The sequence below is a fragment of the Heptranchias perlo genome, chromosome 2 (assembly GCF_035084215.1).
Source record: "Heptranchias perlo isolate sHepPer1 chromosome 2, sHepPer1.hap1, whole genome shotgun sequence".
NCBI lineage: Eukaryota > Metazoa > Chordata > Chondrichthyes > Hexanchiformes > Hexanchidae > Heptranchias > Heptranchias perlo.
In genome coordinates this window covers 41,127,954-41,146,700 of record NC_090326.1, presented here as the reverse complement: position 1 = coordinate 41,146,700, position 18,747 = coordinate 41,127,954, and the positions used below count along the sequence as shown (strand labels likewise).

Here is an 18,747-nt window from a genome sequence, read left to right as displayed (position 1 = left end):
TCTTTATTATCTCTCAACATGAAATATTTTGCAAAAGTATTAGCAATTAGGAAAATTAATTACTGTACTTAATAAAGAGGGAGAAAGAAAAAAAATCATATCTCATTAACACATCAAAAATAAGTTGTTCCAGTGACATAGTGAGTTTAGTTAATGAGCAGCTGAGCCGTACACACCAATAAGGTCCCACATTCCTTCTTCAATCTGTGCTGAGTTAGTTGATCTCAGCTGGGGGTAGCAGTAGGGGCACTACAATTGACCGGTAACCATGGGTTGGAGAGGGTAAAATCAGGCACGGTCCTTACTCTTGATTACTATTACATAGAATTTTACAGCACAGAAACAGGCCATTCGGCCCAACAGGTCTATGCCGGTGTTTCTATTCCACATGAGTCTCCTCCTACCGTAGCTCATCTAACCGTATAAACTCATCCTTCTATTTCTTTCTCCCTTATGTACTTATCTAGCTTCCCCTTAAATGCATCTGTGCTATTCGCCTCAACTACTCCTTGTGGTAGCGAGTTCCACATTCTCACCACTCTCTCAGTAAAGAAGTTTCACCTGAATTCCTTATTGGATATATTAGTGACTATCTTATATTTATGGCCCGTAGTTTTGGATTCCCCAACAAATGGAAACACCCTCCCTACACCTACCCTCTCGAACCCATTCAGAATTTTAAAGACCTCTATCAGGTCACCTCTCAGTCTTTTCTTTTCTAGAGAAAGGAGCCCCAGCCTGTTCAGTCTTTCCTGATAGTTGCTCAGTTCTGGTATAATCCTTGTAAATCTTTTTTGCACTTTCTCCAGTGCTTCTATATCCTTTATATAATATGGAGACCAGAACGGTGCACAGTTGTGGTCTCCATATGAAAGTGTGGTCTAACCAAGGTTAATAACTTCTCTGCTTTTCAATTCTACCCCTCTAGAAATGAAACCAAGTGCATTGTTTGCACTTTTTATAGCTTTATTAACCTGCGTTGCTACTTTTTAATGATTTGTGAATCTGCACCCCTAGATCCCTCTACCCCATTTAGACTCTTGTTTTCAAGGAGTAGGTGGCCTCTTTATTCCTCCTACCAAAATGCAACACCTCACATTTATCTATATTCATTTGCCATTTACATTGCAAGTTTAACATCTTCTTTTATTTTGTCACAGTCTTCCTCAGTATTAACTACACCCTCCAATTTGGTGTCATCTGCAAATTTTGATATTGTACTTCCAATTCCCAAGTCCAAATCATTTATGTGAACAACAGTGGCCCCAGCAGTCCCTGCGGAACATGATTTCCCACCTTCCACCAGTCTGAGTAACTACCTTTAACCCCTATTCTCTGTTTCATAGCCAGCTTGCTATCCATTCTGCTATTTGTCCCTTGACTCCACATGCTCTGTCTTTAGTCATGAGTCTACTATGCGGTACCTTATTGAAGGCCATTTTAAAATCCAAATATATTACATTCACTGCATTACCCTTGTCTACTCTTTGTTACTTCTTCAAAGAATTCAATATGGTTGTTCAAGAATGACCTTCCCTTTTGAAATCCGTGCGGACTACTCTTTAGTATATTTTCGGTTTCTGGATGTTCTTCTATTACATCTTTGAGTAAAGATTCCAATATTTTTCCTACCACTGACGTTAAGCTAACTGGACTATAGTTCCCTGGATTTGTTCTATCACCCTTTTTGAATATAGGAATAATATCAAGCTGTCTGTCAGTCTGCTAGCACTATTCCCTTTTCTATTGAATTTTTGTATACATATACTAGTGTCTCTGCTATCTCTTCCTTAGCTTCTTTGAGTATGTGCGGATGCAATCCATCTGGGGTTTTATCTTCTCTAAGTTTGACTAGTTTATCAATTATCTCCCTCCTTTCTAGCTTAAATGTCTTGATATCCTTTTTGATCTCTTCTTCTAATATCATGTTCACCTTGTTAGTCTTCCTAGTAAAAACTGAAACAATGTAACTATTCAATATTTCTGCCATTTTACTATCATTACCTGTGAGTTTATCTTGTGTATCCTTTAGTGGCCCTATCCCTATCTTAATTTTCCTTTTGTTATTTATGTGTCTGCAAAATACTTTACTATTTCTTTTTATATTCTTTGATAATTTCATTTTGTAATTCCTCTTCGCTTTCCTAATTGTTTTTTTGACTTCCTATTTCCTTCTGTCATCCTCTCCTTTATTGTCTATGTACTTAGTGTATGTCTTTTTCTTTAGTTTCAATGTTACCCTTATCTCTTTATTCATCCGCAGTGTATCTAGCAACCACTGCAATACATGCATGAGTGCACATTAGGTGAGGACAGTCTGTGATAACCCTGCTGATAAGGCTAACCCTGGAAGAATGTACATTTGGAAGAGGTGCCAGGGGGCGACTGGCACCTATGGAACTATCCTGCAGCAAAGAGCCAATGCCCTGAGGAGGGGAGGGAAGAAAATTGGCATGGGGGACAAAAAGGCCCTCTTTCATATTATCGTGAAACCCATTTAATATCAACTGTTGGATTAAGCTAAAACTCTGTAACAATCCTGATGAGGTCAAATCTTCTGCAGAAGCAAAATTATTTCCATACATCATGGTGAGTGTCTGGAACGAGCTGCCAGAGGCAGTAGTAGAGGTGGGTACAATTTTGTCTTTTAAAAAGCATTTGGACAGTTACATGGGTAAGATGGGTATAGAGGGATATGGGCCAAGTGCAGGCAATTGGGACTAGCTTAGTGGTATAAACTGGGCGACATGGACATGTTGGGCCGAAGGGCCTGTTTCCATGTTGTAAACTTCTATGATTCTATGATTCTATCACTGAAATATAAAATAAAAGTCTAGGACCAAATGCTTTGTAAGATCAAAAAAGTTTATTTAACATTCAAAAAATCTTCATTAATTTGCTCTTTTAATAATGCTTAGCTTGGTGTGTTAACTACTTGGGCCTCAATTTTCAGAAGCTGCAATGTTGCAAATGCACTCCACACGGTTCTGTTGAATCTTCTCATCCACATGCTATTTCATGCTGTGATACAAAAAAGCCCTAACTTTGGCAAAAATGCTGTCACACTAATTGGGAGGAGCTGCTTACATTGTCGCTTGGGCCGCAGACCCCAAGCGACAATGTAAGCAAGGAAGACCCAACTCATTAAAAAAAAGTCATAATCATGATTTTCAAACAACCATAGTTGTGCAGGTGAGAGTTATGATGGAGTATTAGGTACTTTGGAAGTTTAACGCTGCATTTATATTGCAGAACTGCTTCTTGCCAGCTGCCATTCCCACTGTTTCAGAAACCACCCAGTTTAACCTGCAGAACAGTTTCTATAGCAATTGGAGCCATTTTAAATGGGCATTTGGATGATGTACAAGGAAACTGCACATGTACAAATTATAAATAGTGACAATTGTACTGGGGCCAGTATCTTTCTCAGTGGACAAATGCTTCAGCTACTCAGCCGGAGTCAGTAATATTTTTTGGTGGCCAAAATATATTGTGGCTTCCACTTCTGACTGAAAACCCATTTGCACTCATAACTTTGATGACTGAGGCAGCACTGCCACAGGAGAATTGGTTGAAACCACCTCTTTTGGATGTGTGTCACTTTGTTTATACTCACAGTTTGCCTCTGAGTTTGGGACTGCCTTCAACCTCAAGGTGTGAATGTACATTCAGGCTAAATTGTCAACATGCATCAAAATAGTAAATGTACCAATGCTGTATAATGGTATATAAAGCATTGGGTCTCTGCTACCTCGTACAAATGCATATACTTTACTTGTGAGCCTAAACAGAGAGCAGTAGCAGGCTTTTCTATCATGAGGTCATCACAGCAAAGCCTGACCCTGTCTATACTTGATATTCACATATACACAATTCCATGTGGATAGCGATCAAGAACACAAATGTTGCCTTATTTTTCCCTCCCCTGGCCTGTGGAAGCTAAGGCCAATTACATCATTCTCATCACCACCCCAGCTGAGATTAGCTAATTAGCACAGACCAGGGACCTTTCTGATCTGTAAGAATCAAGTGCCATATCATTTACCCATTGAGTCATTACAGTGCTTTTATTGGACTGGAATATTCTATTTAACTACAAGGTCATCGGAGCTCAAAATAAAAGTTTTTCGTACCGCAGTCACCCATAGCGCTTGTGTTCTGAACTAGATTAATTGGCCCCGAAATTAACATGGAGACAAGAATGGAGCTTGGGGGAGGGGGATGATAGAGAGTGATGAACACACAACATCGCAAAACGACCAGGCCCCATTTGAATTTTGCTTCCGGGTTCAGCGTCTCCACTGCGAGTTAGCAGGCATGATGCCGACCACCATGACTCAATTTCCCGCCATCTATTTAAAAGCCCAGTGCAGCAGTGAAACGGAGAAAGAGGTTAGGAGGTTTCTAATGAGAAGAAAGAAAAGGAACTGCGAAATGGCTGCAAAGAGAGGGAAGGTTGTCCTGAAGCTACTGGGGTAGCACCACGTAGAAATGATAGCGAAAAAAAAGAGGAAGGCTATATAGATCACTGAGGGTTAACGCAAGGGTGGCTCATTATTTTGCTTTTGATTAATTGATTTCTCGTGCGCATTAAAACTCTTGAAATTCAAACCATTCCCATGTGCCCAATATTGAATGGCGACTTCACAGTGTAGTTTACATTTAATGGGTGTGGAAGATGGAGATATGTCTTGAAGTTCACAACTTGGGGGATGTTGGAACAGTGTATTGAGTGTTACAGGATTGCTTGTGCGAGGGGTTATGGTTAAACGACAGTGGTCCAATTGACATTAGTCTAACTCCACCTACAAGCTATTAAAGGATCCCTAGCGTTATGGGCAGCAATATGATCCACTGGCTGTGCCTCTAGGTCCTCATCTTCTTCCTGACCATTGTCCTCCTAATCAGATGAGGAGTCATGAGCGTCTTGTTCATCCTGCACTTCTGGTCCTCTTGTCTGCACTATGTTGTGTAGGACGCAGCATGCAACAATGATCTGCGACACCCTGGCTGGCGAATACTACAGAGAACCTCCAGACCTGTCAAGGCACCGGAACCTCAACTTCAGCATTCCTATGGCTTGCTCGATAACGCATTGTGTGGTGATGTGGCTGGTGTTGTACCTCTCCTGCGGTTGAGTAGAGGTGTTCCTCAGTGGTGTCATGAGCCATGGTTGAAGGGGGTATTCCCTTGTCCCGTAGCAGCCACCCTGTCAGGTTGGTCTCAGGTTGAAACATGGTGGAGATATTTGACTGCTGCAGTATGAAAGCATCATGGCAGCTCCCAAGGAATCGTGCGCAGACCTGCATGAACCTTTTCTTGTGATTGTATACGAGCTGAACATTGATGGAGTGGATTCCCCTTTGGTTCATAAATGCTCATGGCTGGTCAGGGCATGCTCTGATTGCCACGTGTGTGCAGTCTGTGGTGCCCTGCACCTGTGGGCAGCCAGCCAGAGATACAAACCCCAATGCTCGCTCTGTCTGACTGCTGTCATCACACAGAAACGTTATATATCTGTTGGCCTTGGAAAATAAACCATCCGTCACCTGCCTGATACGTTTGTGAGTTGCCGACTGCGAGACCCTTGATATGTCTCCTGTCGCAGCCAGGAAGGATCCAGATGCGTAGAAATTCAGGCCGGTGGTTACTTTCACTGCCTTTGGCAAGGCCGCCGGGTCCAGCTGGCAGAAGGTCTTCCTCCAGGAGACTGCAGAGGTCAGCGACAACCTGCCATGTCATCCAGAGACTACTAAAGCACTTCTCCTCCGAGGGGTCAAGGTAGCTCAGCCTCTGCCTGTACACTCTGTTGAGTGGGTATGGCCTTCTTCAAGCATGGGCCCTATGTTGCTGCTTTCTCTGCTGCCCACCTGCAACTCCTTCCTCAGACGTCCTTTGCTGCTGGTGCTCCTCTTCCTCTTCATCAATCCAATACAGTACAGCTATTGCAGCACCCATCATGAGCTTATCCCTTTCCAACTGTAGAGTCGCCAAATCCCAATCTCAAACCAAGTACAATCACAAAACCACAGCCCACAATGAACTGAGGAAGCACCTGTAAGTGCAGAGACTTTATTCACTTCAGCTTCCTTAACTTTAACCACCTTGATAAAGTTGCAACCAATCTTGCCTCTGTTTCCCTGGCAACCTCGCTGACTTGCGAGAAACTCGTGCTGCAGAAGTTTATTTCAATTCAGAGTTCCAAAAGTGTCACAGAACCCCGATTTAAATGTGTTTATGAGTCTCCCGCTTCTCCCGGCTGTTAAAATTGCGGCGGCCGAGAACACGGAAGTGTGGAACCAGCTGCTCGATTTCAACATTTTAACTCCTCGCCCGACCCTCTCCCTCCCATCAGGGCGGGGCTCAGGGTTAAAATCAAGGCCATCCTTTCACCAATCTGGGAATCAGGATTTGGAACAAGGCCACAAAACAATCTGCATCACATCTGGCAGAGCAGCACAAAGGTGTAGAGAGCAGATTTGTAAGCTGGTTCTGCAATCTCACTCTTAGAAAATGTATTCCAAAACAAAAGTTTGAAAAACAATGTTAAAGTTATCTAAAATTGTCATGTTGTGCCCAGATAATAAAAAACATTAATGTCATTTTTCAAGATTTCTGACTATTTTGCCACAAAAGAATCTTGGTATAATTTATATTAAAATTTATATTGTGGAGAATCAGACCCATTGGGGCAGGTTTTAACTGCCTCCGCCAGTCGGAAATGGGGCAGCAGAGAACCTAAAACAGTTTTGCTGCACTTACCACCTGTTCCCACTCGGATTCTGCTGGCCGCAGGCAGAAGCCTTATTGCTTCATGTAAATGGGGGTCTAATGATGTACATGGGACCCCCAAAGCAAATTCAAGGGACAACTGGGTGGAGTGTGTGCCATGCATGTCTGCCCAGTTGGACCGGGCTTTGAAGCAGAAAAGGCTTGAAAAAGTAATTACAGAAGCATTCTTTTGCGGCAGGAGGGCTTCTAGAGCCGCTAATGCCCCTCCACGATCAGTGCACTCACCCCCACACCCCTCCAGATCTACCGCCTGCTGCCGACATGGTATCTGCCCGATATTGTGCAGGCCCAGAGCTGGTGAGCTGCAGCAGGACGCCTGTTCGGGGAGTTTCAAAAAGGAGGATTATGACGAATTTTTTTTTTATTCGTTCATGGGATGTGGGCGTCGCTGGCGAGGCCAGCATTTATTGCCCATCCCTAATTGCCCTCGAGAAGGTGGTGGTGAGCCGCCTTCTTGAACCGCTGCAGTCCATGTGGTGAAGGTTCTCCCACAGTGCTGTTAGGAAGGGAGTTCCAGGATTTTGACCCAGCGACAATGAAGGAACGGCGATATATTTCCAAGTCGGGATGGTGTGTGACTTGGAGGGGAAGGTGCAGGTGGTGTTGTTCCCATGTGTCTGCTGCTCTTGTCCTTCTAGGTGGTAGAGGTCGCGGGTTTGGGAGGTGCTGTCGAAGAAGCCTTGGTGAGTTGCTGCAGTGCATCCTGTGGATGGTACACACTGCAGCCATGGTGCGCCGGTGGTGAAGGGAGTGAATGTTTAGGGTGGTGGATGGGGTGCCAATCAAGCGGGCTGCTTTATCTTGGATGGTGTCGAGCTTCTTGAGTGTTGTTGGAGCTGCACTCATCCAAGCAAGTGGAGAGTATTCCATCACACTCCTGACTTGTGCCTTGTAGATGGTGGAAAGGCTTTGGGGAGTCAGGAGGTGAGTCACTCGCCACAGAATACCCAGCCTCTGACCTGCTCTCATAGCCACAGTATTTATATGGCTGGTCCAGTTAAGTTTCTGGTCAATGGTAACCCCCAGGATGTTGATGGTGGGGGATTCGGCGATGGTAATGCTGTTGAATGTCAAGGGGAGGTGGTTAGACTCTCTCTTGTTGAAGATGGTCATTGCCTGGCACTTATCTGGCACAAATGTTACTTGCCACTTATGAGCCCAAGCCTGGATGTTGTCCAGGTCTTGCTGCATGTGGGCTCGGACTGCTTCATTATCTGAGGGGTTGCGAATGGAACTGAACACTGTGCAGTCATCAGCGAACATCCCCATTTCTGACCTGATGATGGAGGGAAGGTCATTGATGAAGCAGCTGAAGATGGTTGGGCCTAGGACACTGCCCTGAGGAACTCCTGCAGCAATGTCCTGGGGCGGAGATGATTGGCCTCCAACAACCACTACCATCTTCCTTTGTGGTAGGTATGACTCCAGCCACTGGAGAGTTTTCCCCGATTCCCATTGACTTCAATTTTACTAGAGCTCCTTGGTGCCCCACTCGGTCAAATGCTGCCTTGATGTCAAGGGCAGTCACTCTCACCTCATCTCTGGAATTCAGCTTTTTTGTCCATGTTTGGACCAAGGCTGTAATGAGGTCTGGAGCCGAGTGGTCCTGGCAGAACCCAAACTGAGCATCAGTGAGCAGGTTATTGGTGAGTAAGTGCCGCTTGATAGCACTGTCGACGACACCTTCCATCACTTTGCTGATGATTGAGAGTTGACTGATGGGGCGGTAATTGGCCGGATTGGATATGTCCTGCTTTTTATGGACAGGACATACCTGGGCAATTTTCCACATTGTCAGGTAGATGCCAGTGTTGTAGCTGTACTGGAACAGCTTGGCTAGAGGCGCAGCTAGTTCTGGAGCACAGGTCTTCAGCACTACAGCTGGGATGTTGTCGGGGCCCATAGCCTTTGCTGTATCCAGTGCACTCAGCCATTTCTTGATATCACGTGGAGTGAATCGAATTGGCTGATGACTGGCTTCCGTGATGGTGGGGATATCGGGAGGAGGCCGAGATGGATCATCCACTCGACACTTCTGGCTGAAGATGGTTGCAAACGCTTCAGCCTTGTCTTTTGCACTCACGTGCTGGACTCCGCCATCATTGAGGATGGGGATGTTTGCAGAGCCTCCTCCTCCCGTTAGTTGTTTCATTGTCCACCACCATTCACGACTGGATGTGGCAGGACTGCAGAGCTTTGTTCTGATCCGTTGGTTGTGGAATTGCTTAGCTCTGTCTGTAGCATGTTGCTTCCGCTGTTTAGCATGCATGTAGTCCTGAGTTGTAGCTTCACCAGGTTGGCACCTCATTTTTAGGTACGCCTGGTGCTGCTCCTGGCATGCTCTTCTACACTCCTCATTGAACCAGGGTTGATCCCCTGGCTTGTTGGTAATGGTAGAGTGAGGAATATGCCGGGCCATGAGGTTACAGATTGTGCTGGAATACAATTCTGCTGCTGCTGATGGCCCACGGTGCCCCATGGATGCCTAGTTTTGAGCTGCTAGATCTGTTCTGAATCAATCCCATTTAGCACGGTGGTAGTGCCACACAACACGTTGGATGGTGTCCTCAGTACAAAGACGGGACTTGATCTCCACGAGGACTGTGCGGTGGTCACTCCTACCAATACTGTCATGGACAGATGCATTTGCGACAGGTAGATTGGTGAGGACGAGGTCAAGTAAGCTTTTCCCTCGTGTTGGTTCGCTCACCACCTGGCGCAGGCCCAGTCTAGCAGCTATGTCCTTCAGGACTCGGCCAGCTCGGTCAGTAGTGGTGCTACCGAGCCACTCTTGGTGATGGACATTGAGTCCCCCACACAGAGTACATTCTGTGCCCTTGCTACCCTCAGTGCTTCCTCCAAGTGGTGCTCAACATGGAGGAGGACTGATTCATCAGCTGAGGGAGGACGGTAGGTGGTAATCAGCAGGAGGTTTCCTTGCCCATGGTTGACCTGTATGAGATTTCATGGGGTCCAGAGTCAATGTTGAGGACTCCCAGGGCCACTCCCTCCTGACTGTATATCACTGTACCGCCACCTCTGGTGGGTCTGTCCTGCCGGTGGGACAGGACATACCCAGGGATGGTGATGGAAGAGTCTGGGACATTAGCTGAAAGGTATGATTCTGTGAGTATGGCTGTGTCAGGCTGTTGCTTGACTCGTCTGTGGGACAGCTCTCCCAATTTTGGCACAAGTCCCCAGATGTTAGTAAGGAGGACCTTGCAGGGTCAACTGGGCTTGGTTTGCCGTTGTCGTGTCCGGTGCCTAGTGGTCTGATGCCGGGTGGTCCGTCCAGTTTTATTCTTATTATGACTTTTCGTAGCGAGATTTTACAACTGAGTGGCTGGCTAGGCCATTTCAGAGGGCAATTAAGAATCAACCACATTGCTGTGGGTCTGGAGTCACATTTAGGCCAGACCGGGTAAGGACGGCAGGTTTCCTTCCCTACAGGACATTAGTGAACCAGATGGGTTTTTACGACAATCCGGTAGTTTCATGGCCATCATTACTGATACTAGTATTTTAATTCCAGATTTTTTTATTTAATTAATTGAACTTTAAAAAAATTAGTTAATTGAATTTAAATTCACCAGCTGCCATGGTGGGATTTGAACTCATGACTCTGGATTTTAGTCCAGGTCTCTGGATTACTAGTCCAGTAACATAACCACTATGCTACCGTACCCAGCAAGTTTGTAATACAGTAGAGAAGCATGCTGAATACAGAAAGCACAGAGGAAATCTAAAAAATAAGAGGGGCAAAGAGAGAGTATGAGAATAGGTTGGCAGCTAACTTAAAAGGGAACCCAAAATGTTTTTTTTAACATATCAATAGTAAAAGGGGAGTCAAAGGAAGCATGGGACTGATTCGGGACAAAAAAGGAGATCTTCTTGTGGAGGCAGAGCATATGGCTGTGGAACTAAATGAATATTTCGCATCTGTCTTCACTAGAGAAGAGGATGCTGCTATTGTAGCAGTAAAGGAAGAGGTAGTAGCGCTATTGGATAGGGTAAAAATAGATAAAGAGGAGATACTTAAAAAATTGGCAGTACTCAAAGTAGAAAAGTCACCCGGTCCAGATGGGATGCATCCTAGGTTTCTGAGGGAAGTAAGGGTAGAAATTGTGGAGGCTCTGGCCACAATCTTCCAATCCTCCTAAGATATGGGGATGGTGCCAGAAGACTGGAGGATTGCAAATGTTACACCCCTGTTCAAAAAGGGGAGAGGGATAAACCCGACAATTACAGGCCAGTCAGCCTATCGTCGGTGGGTGGGGAAACTTTTAGAGGCAATCATCCGGGACAAAATAAATGAAAGTCTGCACGGATTTGTCAAAGGAAAATCATGTTTGACTAACTTGATTGAGTTCTTTGATGAAGTAACGGAGAGGGTTGATGAGGGTAGTGCGATTGATGTTGTGTAAATGGATTTTAAAAGGCATTTGATAAATTACCACATAATAGATTTATTTGCAAAATTAAAACCCATGGGATTAAAGGGACAGTGACAGCGTGGATACAAAGTTGGCTGGGGGACAGAAAGCAGAGAGTAGTGGTGAACGGTTGTTTTTCAGACTGGAGGGAAGTAAACAGTGGTGTTCCCCAGGGGTCAGTATTAGGACCACTGCTCTTTTTGAATTATATTAATGATCTGGACTTGGCTATAGAGGGTATAAATTCAAAGTTTGCAGATGACACAAAACTCAGAAATGTAGTAAACAATATGGAGGATAATAACAGACTTCAAGAGTATATAGACAGACTGGTGAAATGCACAGACACATGGCAGATGAAATTTAACGCAGAGAAGTGTGAAGTGATGCATTTTGGTAGGAAGAATGAGAAGAGGCAATATAAACTAAATGGTACAATTTTAAAGTGGGGATGGGGGGGGGTGGGGACCAGGAACAGAGAGACCTGCGGTTGCACAAGCAAAAATTTTTGAAGGTGGCAGGACAAGTTGAGAAGGCTGTTAAAAAAACAAATGGGATCTTTGGCTTTATAAACAGAGGCATAGAGTACAAAAGCATGGAAGTTATGCTAAACCTTTATAAAACGCTGGTTAGGCCTTAGCTGGAATATCGTGTTCAATTCTGGGCACCACACTTGAGGAAGGATGTCAAAGCCTTGGAGAGGTTGCAGAAGAGATGTATTAGAATGGTGCCAGGGATGAGGGACTTCAGTTATGTGGAGAAACTGGAGAAGCTGGGACTGTTCGCCTCAGAACAGAACAGAGAAGGTTAAGGGGAGGTTTGATAGAGGTGTTCAAAATCATGAACGGTTTTAATAGAGTAATCAGAGGACACAGATTTAAGGTGATCGACAAAAGAGCCAGAGGCGATATGAAGAAACATTTTTTTTTACGCAGTAAGTTGTAATGATCTGGAATGCACAGCCTGAAAGAGTGGTGGAAGCAGATTCAACAGTAACTTTCAAAAGGGAATTGGATAAATACTTGAAGGGAAAACATTTACAGGGCTATGGGAAAAGAGCAAGGGAATGGGACTAATTGGATAGCTCTTTCAAAGAGCAGGCACAGGCACGATGGGCCGAATTGCCTCCTCCTTTATTGTATCTACAATGATACTATGAACTCGGCCATCACGTGGCAATGAGGTCTGGCCCTCGAAATGACTCGGCCCTCTGGCTGGCGACTTATGCACTCCAGCAGTCAGCCATCCGAAGGTTAAAAGCTATCCCAATATGTCCAGACAGTCTTCATTTGAGAACCACAGGAGGAAGAGTCTACGGACCTCAATCCAGAGAGGAGTTGACTGATTTAACTAGCACTCTTAATGACCAATCTGACATGGGGAGCTAGGAAGGAATCAGAGGTCACGCTGTTGGTTTCCTGTCCAGCTAGCAAACAAAAGGACAAGCGAACACATAGGCCTAAATTTTAACTATGAGACAGGACCTCAGCAGGAGGGTCAATAAGCAGATGGAAAACCTGGAAAAAAAATTTTGTGCATGGTCCCGAGCGATCGCGACTCAATTGAAGCCACTTAATTCAACTTCCAGGTTTCGCATCCTCACGCTGCGCAGCGGGCGTACTGCGCGTCCACGTGATGCGATTTAAAGCCCACTATTTAAAGGGCCAATGCAACAATGCATTTTGAAGGAGAAAGGAGGCAAAAATGAGTAAGGAACGTCCCAGAGCCAAGCCAGCACCCAGGTTCTCAGAAATTACTGGCTTGGAGACACTACTGGCTGCTGTCAGAAACAGAAGGGAGGTGTTATATCCACCAGACAGGAGGAAGAAACCGCGTTCTGTCAAAAGAAGGCATGGCTGGAGGTGGCAGAACAGGTAGGCAGTAGGAGCATGGTGTCCCAGTCGTGGTTGCAATGCAGGAAGTGATTTAATGACCTAACCAGGTCAGGAAAAGTGAGTACAGTTACTGAGTCACCTGCATTCTGTGGTGAACATTACCCCCGCGCCCCCACACACTGCCCTGCAAAGCCTACTCCATCACATCACTCCTCATACCCACTTAAGGCTCAGTATCAAGTTGCCTTCACTTTCTGTGCACTTCTTCACCCACTTCTCCCACTCACCCCAATCCTGATGCAATGTGATCAATCTGTCTGATAGTCACCCTCTGATGCATCTGCTTCATTGTCATCCTGACACAGACCAATGCATCCATCAGGTGAGCCAGTCACCCTCACTCACTCACACATGTGTACTTTCTCACCTTGTAGGAGAAGAGAGTGCGAAACGCAAGGGAGAGGACAAGGACTGGAGGGGGGCCTCCACAAATCGTGGCCAACACAGAGGCGGAGGAGGAGGCCTTGGAGATAAGTCATAAGGTGGAGTGCCTGGCCGTCAGGGATGCCAAGACTGGCACCCCGCAAATGTCTGGTGACAGAACTTTAACATCCCTCACACACAAAATGGATTGATATTATCAATGATTGACCTCAGTATGCTCATCACAACATTACTTCTGTGATAATTCTTAATATTGTTGTATGTTCTCTTCCAGGTGTGTCACGGACAGAAGACGTGGACGAGGGCGATTCCTCAGAGGACTTCCCTGCCTCTGAGGGCGCACCGTCACATCTTAGTGAGCCAAGCACCAGCGCAGATACTCGCACCTCAGTGGGTCCTATTAGAGAGGTAGTTGGGTTGTCACTTTGTGAGTCACCACACACAAGTAAGCAAGAGCAGACACTGGTGACAGGGGCAGCTGTGGAGAGTCCGCGTCAGTGGGCGCACTCCTCTCCAGGCTCTACTCAGCTTGGTACATATTCTGAACCCCGGGGGCCTTCCTTGAAAAGGAGAACCAGAGTGGTACAAACGCACCTTTGCGACGTACTGGAAGACTTGTCACACTCAGTCTCCGCATTGATGCAGAGGCTGGAGGAGTCCCCCTCCAGCATTAGTGAACTGGTGGCGCAGGTAAGCGCGGGAATGTCTGTGATGGTGAGAATGGCAGCCTCCATTGAGCTTCAAGCATGGCTCACAAATGAGTCCATTCAGGCCCTGGCAACAGCTATGCAGACTCAGGGTGAACAACAGGCAGACCAATACACTAGAAGTGGCCTTACAAGGCATCATACATGTCCTCCAAACTGTTGTCCAGCAGAGTGGTAGGAATGACGTGGCCCTGGCCCAGGGGAGGGATGATGGCGAAAGGGGACATGGAAGTGGGCATGGCACTTAAAGCGCTCCTGCGTCTCAGCTGCTCCCCCCACCTTCAACCAGTACCCGCAATGCTGCCTCCTCTCCAGATGGCCGAGTCTGCCCCTGCACAGGTGCAGGCAGGGCAGTCTTTGGAGAGGCCCTCAAGGGCTCCAAAACCCAGAGGTCATAAGCCCAAACATCTAAGCAGTCCGGGCAGGAATCTGAGCAACCTGCCACTACCTCTGCTGCAGCCACAGGGGATGCACCATGTAGAAGTGGTAGGAAGAGGAAGTTGAAGGTTTTGTAATCACCAAGGGTATGCACATGGGTGTTTGACAGACTGTCATGTTTTTCATTTATATTTGTTTTTTGTTAAATTCCCATTCTTGAGTCCCTTTTGTGGAATCACCCTTTCATGTGCTTCATCATGAACGGCGAGACTTGATGCCACCCATTGGGTGCGTTTACAATGGGTGTATGTGTAGTTTTAGGACTGTTTTGAGCAACCTGGGGAGGGTGGTGGGGGCAGTGGTTTGACTAAAGTTGCTTTGCAGATCTCCCTATGAGAATCTATCAAATATGAGTGATTCCCTGGCATCACGAGCAGCTACGTGAGACAATGCTCTGCCGATGGTTCGCCCATCATCGTCCTCCTCCTCCTCGTCTTCTTCTTCAATGTTGATGGCAGGTGCGGCAGCTTCATGAGCGCATAGGACCTCCTCCACCTGTACCCCTATTGGCTGAGCAATGTTGCACAGGACGCATCACACGACTATTATTCTGCACACCATCACCGGTGAGTACTGAAAGGCTCCACCAGATCGATCCAGGTACCTGAAGCGCATCTTCAGCATTCCTATGGCTTGTTCAATGACAGACTTGGTGGTGATGTCACCTGTCGTTGGACCGCTGCTGTGCCTCGCTGGTGAGGTTTCTCAGAGGTGTCATGAGCCACGTCTGCAGGGGGTATCCCTTGTCTCCAAGGAGCCATCCCTTAAGTCTGTTTTGTGCATGGAAGAGGGCCGGGATGTTGGAGCCACACAGAATGAAGGAATCATGGCAGCTGCCAGGGAATTTGGCACACACCTGCAGAAATCTCCTCCGGTGGTCGCAAACCAGCTGCGCATTGATGGAGTGATATCCCTTTCGGTTGATGAACATTCCTGGCTCATGTGGAGGTACTCGGATTGCTAAATGCACTCAACCAATTGCGCCCTGCACCCGTGGGAAGCCAGCCAGAGAGTGGAAACCCACTGCCCTCTCAGTCTGGCTGATGTCATCGATGGGGAAGTTGACGTAGTCATCCATTACCTGTCGTATACACTTACGTGCAGATGACTGAGAAATCCTGGTGATGTCACCCGTGGCACCCTGGAAGGATCTGGGGGTGAAGAAATTGAGGGCAGTGGTGATTTTAACTGCAAGGGGCAATGCGTGGCCACCGGCCCAGCCGAGAGCAGCTCTGCATGAAGGAGCCTGCAGATGTCTGCGACCACCCGGTCACTCAATCTGAGCCTTCGTAGGCACTGCTCCTCAGAGAGGTCCAGGAAGCTTAGCCTCTGACTGTAAACCCTCTCATGAGGGTAGCCCCTCCATTGGTCTCCTCTTTGCTCTTCTACAGGTCCTTGTGGCGCACCTCTGTCTTGTGGAGCTGCAACTCCCAGAACTGCACACCGTGCCTGCTGATGTGCCTCCTCCTCAGATGCACTGCTGAATATATCCATTGCGCCCCCCCCCCCATCCTGATTGTGTCCAAAATGTAGGTAAATATGTGTGAACACAAGAATTCAGAGTGTGAACAAAGAAATCTCAGTCTAAACACAAAGATCTCCCAGCCAAAGGTTTGTCTGAGAGAACTGGTTGCCCTGCTGCAAAAACTCACCTTTTATTCGCATCTGTCAATCACTGGTTTCAAGGTCCAAATGAGGGCCGGCTGCAACTCGCCTCCATTTCCATGGCGTATTTCAGAGGCCATGGGAGACATGTTCACGTAGAGTTAAGATCGTTTATCTGCTTCAATCCACAAAAATGTAATTGCGTTAAGTACTTGAACGATCTTAATTGCCCCTTTAAATGTCATCCCACCGGCTTTAATTGCCCACGGGACTTCCGCGTTTCTGAAGCGCGCGCACACCCAGATGCGTCTGGGTGAAATGCGTTTTGGAGCCGGGATTCGTTCCCGCTCCAAACTATCAAAATTTTTACTGCCCACCTGCCCCCAACCCACCCATTCTTCCAGGTTAAAATTTAGGCTAGGTCAGTTTTTGAAAAGATCTACTGCCGGCGTGGACTCGTTGGGCCGAATGGCCTCCTTCCGTGCTGTAACCTTTCTATGATTCTACACTGAAGGAGAGACAGGGACCAAGCAGGGCCTCCTTAGGATAGAGCCAGTCAGGATCAGCAGAACTACTGAATAAAAAAGTAAAAAGTGTTCAATGCTGGAACAGACTTCTGGGTAGAGTAGGAAGAACCTTAAGAGTCATTTAATGATAGCCCACCAACAGGGGCAGCATGGGAAATTTTATTGTTGTCTTCCTTAAGAGGAATGATAAAGAATTAAGACGAAGCACAGTGAGATTCACTACAAATGTTATTTTGTTCACTTATCAATTGTAAAATAAACCAGTTCATTTATTTACATTTGACCTCATCTCAATAACGTGTTAATCAGTCTGCCTTTTGGAAGGTTCGAGAGCGCACATGGAGCCATGTGCAAGATTACAGTGTCCAGTTCCTGTAACAAGTGGTTTCATTGTTATTGGCTCCAGGGTCACGGTATTGTATGATTAGATATTGAGCAGTTAATGTGAACTCCTATGCAGGAACTGCTTACAGGAAAGACCAATGATGATGAACCCGAGAGAATATCTAGAACAGACATAAAATTTCTAACGGTTCCTAATTTTGATGATGGATAGTTCCCCAATCTACATTCACCTTTTCTAGGTTAACAATAATGTGCCTGACCACAGTTGACTGCAAGGTGCATAATACTGAATCACAAACAGTAAATAACATCTTCACTATGCTGAACATTACTTCTTACAGCCTGTCCTTGGGGACTGATCCAGCTAAATTAAATGCAGCTATGTCCTATGTGTCTAGCATTTATATTTTAAAGAAACAAGAGAGAAGACCATTCCTTATGAAATGGGAATTAGGGATCATCAAGTAATCTTTTCTGATATTATTATTACCAAAACTGCTACAATCTCCAGTCTATAAAGCTTACAAAATTCTTTCTCACTTTTTTCTTATTTTTCTGATTAAGTTCTTGATCATTTTGTTGTATGCTTTGTTCGATACAATCACTGGAGGAAGAATTGCTCTGGTTGCTATGTGCAGCAAAATGATAAAATACTCTTTCTGAATGCATTTACAATGTCGCCACACACAGTGACCAGGGCGATAAAGAACCACACCAAGAAACATAAGGAAGTATTCAGAAAAAATGAATCTGGTATGATATCATTTTGCAGAGTATTGTTATGCAATCTGTTATTCAAATAGTAAATCAGCCCATTCATGCAGTGTCAGTATATACAACTCGTGGTGCCATTTAAGATTCTGAAAACACAAGGCAGTCAATTTGAAATCAAATATATAGTAACAAGAGCCAAAATCCAATTGATTTGATGGTTCAGCCATTTTTCTTCCTGTGCCTAACACATGCACATTTGTTTAATCAATTACACGAAGTTCTGCAGAAATTGGAACACGAGAACTACTAAGTTATCCTGACTGCTATGACATGGGTCCTTTCATTTGCACATTGAACTAATTTCCATTTGCTAACCAGCTCCCACTTAAAATCAACTTTACCCTAGTAACCCTAAGAATTAATCTGTAAAAGGTTCTGGTGTATCACCTAATCCTTCTTGGTATGTATATGCTTCATGTTTATCCAAGCATTTGTGAATCAAGGGTATAAAGTTATTACAGAAGACAAATGCCAAGGGTGAGGAAGCTTTAATGATAAATCATATGAGCTACAACTGATCAGAAGTGTAAACAATTTTACAACACCAAGTTATAGTCCAGCAATTTTATTTTAAATTCACAAGCTTTCGGAGATTTTCTCCTTCCTCAGGCAAAACATTTGCCTGAGGAAGGAGAAAATCTCCGAAAGCTTGTGAATTTAAAATAAAATTGCTGGACTATAACTTGGTGTTGTAAAATTGTTTACAATTGTCAACCCCAGTCCATCACCGGCATCTCCACATCATGATCAGAAGTGATTTAATTAGAACAAATGAATTGAGATTTTTTTCCCCTAAACTTTGTCCCAGCTTTAGAAACCTATTCAAGAGCTTCTGACACACACCCAA

General features: G+C 45.5%; 1 protein-coding gene across 6 annotated transcripts in view; it reads right to left on the bottom strand.

Moving 5' to 3' along the window:
• fars2 (phenylalanyl-tRNA synthetase 2, mitochondrial) overlaps positions 1–18,747 on the bottom strand; it is a 475,406-nt gene that overhangs the window by 168,915 nt on the left and 287,744 nt on the right. The gene's annotated exons all lie outside the window — the stretch shown is intronic.